The 3,118-nt window shown below is 31.9% G+C and overlaps 1 protein-coding gene across 1 annotated transcript in view; it reads left to right on the forward strand.

Annotated features, from left to right (window-relative positions):
- LOC106879671 (transcription factor A, mitochondrial) overlaps nt 1-3,118 on the forward strand; it is a 6,698-nt gene that overhangs the window by 3,207 nt on the left and 373 nt on the right. The window lies entirely within an intron of this gene.

Here is a 3,118-nt window from a genome sequence, read left to right on the forward strand (position 1 = left end):
ATAAGCATTTTAGTTTGCTTGAAGCACTGTAATACTGAAGAAAGAAAAGAAAAGAGAGAATAAGAAAGCTTCTTTCAATGCTGAAAGTTTTACAAAACCTTTATATTTCAGGTACAAAGACCCATCCTCAGACAGAAGCAGTCTGGATGCACCTATTACATTACCTTACTCAAACTTGTCAGTGTTAATGCTGAAAAGTTTGAGTAAGGTAACAGAATTGGTGTGACTGGACATTTGTAAAACTTTCTGCATTGTTGGAAGCTTTCTTATTTTCTTTATGTATGTGTGTGTGTGTATATGTGTATATATATATATATATATATATAAACCAGAGTATATGTCAGCCCAGTTAGAGGATCCCTTCTCTTGACCATACCTGGCACCATCAGTTGGTTTAGGCACTGTTTTGAGCAGAATAATATTAAGACTATTGAAAATGTTTTCTTAAACAAATAGTATTCACTTCATGGATTTCTCTGATTTGCATGTGTTATTGTCAAACTAAAAAAAGATTCACCGAGTTGTAAAATTGTTTGGAGAAATCCGTAAAAAAAAAAAAAATCTGCCTCTTTTTTTGAGTAAGGAGTCAGGAAAATGTTAGCTGATAGAAAATATGTGAAGATAATCATTCAGTAGACAAACTGATTGAATTTCGGTGAATGGCTGTGAAGATAAACAAATATTTTGATATAGTTACCTTTTTTGTAGCTCCAAAATACATTACCATCAATTGTTTTGGCTTGACTCCAGTTCTTATTCATGGTAACGTTTTCATAACAGTTCTCACCAAAGAAGAAAAGAAGTTCCCAATTCTTCAAATTTATAACTTTCTTACCATGGAAGAACATACAACTAAAGTTCCCAAATTCAGTACAGATGTTGTTTTTTTACAAATTCTCGTTGATACTATGTATATACAGTATTGCAAAAAAAAAATAATACGAATACTCAAACAAAATATCCACATTCAGAGAATTGTTCTCTGGATAATCGCTGACATTTTAACATGCTGAAGTAAGACTCACATCAGAGTGCTGGTCACATATCTTATACATACATACAGACATCCTGGATTAGATCCACAATTGTTTTCTCTTCAGACTGGTGTTATGAAGGGCATCCGGCTGTAGAAACTCTGCCAAATCAGATTGGAGCCTGGTGTAGCCATCTGGTTTCACCAGTCCTCAGTCAAATCGGCCAACCCATGCTAGCATGGAAAGCGGACGTTAAACGATGATGATGATCTCAAAACACTTTCACCCTATTCAGTTACTGTCTCTTTACAAAGCTCAAGTAAGTTTCACTTTGGAGTATTGCTCAGATATTTGGGAGAATACTGCTACTTCACATACTAACATCCTGGATTGCATTCAAAAGCAAACCATTCAGTTAACTGGCAAAAATTCACTCAAAATAAGATGACAGAGATGTTATTTCTTCTAGGTTTTTAAAAAATTTCTGCTGACTTCTTTTGTACTTTTGAGCTTGCTAGATGAATACCCCTCTCCCCTAGGTATCACTCTTTTTGTCCTTATACAGTTTTTACATCCTACCACTCAACCGTTTTTCCAGTCTTTTCTTCTGGCATAACTGCAGCCCTGCATTTATTAATAGGTTAAAACATTAAAAGAAAACAAAGCAATTCTTATTTTCATCTTTTAGATTTATTATTTTCTAGACTACACTTAGCATTTCTAGGATGAAGAACCCACTTCTTTCTCTCAAACTCACATACCTGTGGGTATGGAACACACACATCTGGCACCTCCATCTCACACACGTGTCTAGGATACAGTATATACTTCACACACTCAGGGATACATCTAGGATGCTGCACTCCACAAGCATACACGCATTTATGACAAAGTGTCTACCTCATGCACACACCTCTCGATTAGTACATACATACACATGCAATGAATTACCAATGTCACACATGCATATGCATCTAGAATGGAGTACCCACCTTATTCACGTTTACGTAGAAAACTGCATCTGAAATAAATCATCTACTTGTGACAATGAAATTTTATTCAGTAAAACTTTTGAAACCTGTCCACAGTTTAACTTTTACTGTAGAAGATGTGAATGTGTCGAAAAAAGCTATGGAAACTGTCTCTGTGTTCAGTTAACAAATAAATGAATTATATTTTTACCTAAATTAGTTTCTTGTATGCTTAAGTATTTCAACTTTAGTAAAATATGAAATGAAAAAGACAAACTTTTCAATTTGATATGAGTAATTGTGTTACATTTTATACCAACGATAAAAGTTAGTGACATGTTGAACAATGATTATAGAAAGAACAGAAATTCACATTTTTTCTTAGCTGTTTTTTCATAGGGTTCCACCTGCTTAATATTAGCCAGGATATATTTTATGGTGGAGGGAATATATTTGATTTTAAAAAAAAATAACTTCTATTCAGTCATTTGTTTTAAAATGACTATATTTAAATTAAAGCCATCCATCACAATTTTATTTCTGAACCTATAATGATTATTTTACTAAATTCCTAATTATTTCCAAAATTAATAGAAACAACTAAGCATTGTTTTTGATTAGAAATATGGTTATGAGGGAATTAATTTATTACAGTATTATATTCCATATAAAGATTGAAATCTAGTCTATGACCATTTTTTAATTTCATTAAATATGTGCAATCAGTTGAACCAAAGACATTTTCCCACTCATTTATGACCCATTTATTTCACTCCTGTGTGAAAGTTTATTTTTATTTTGAAAAAATTATGTGAAAATTTGCTCAAAATTTTCTCTTTTGTGCTCCGACTTTTTTTTCTAAATAAAGATTTAAGACTTGATTCATTACTTTTGAAACCAATTTATTTATGTAGATGGCTGTGTGAAGAAAAAGTTGAAAGATGAATGATAGTCTTTTATATTTATTTAGTTTTTAAATCATCCTTTCAGGGCATCTTTCAGACAAGTCCAATTGGCATTCAGCTTCAATATCTGTTTTGGAAAATCTTATAATTGTATGAGTGAAGGCATGTTTAAATCAATATGTATAGAATAATTAAAGCTGAGAGTTCATATGATAAATGTGTGTATCTATATATGTCGATATATATTTATATATATATATACACACAC

Source organism: Octopus bimaculoides, chromosome 4 (genome assembly GCF_001194135.2).
Source record: "Octopus bimaculoides isolate UCB-OBI-ISO-001 chromosome 4, ASM119413v2, whole genome shotgun sequence".
Classification (NCBI taxonomy): domain Eukaryota; kingdom Metazoa; phylum Mollusca; class Cephalopoda; order Octopoda; family Octopodidae; genus Octopus; species Octopus bimaculoides.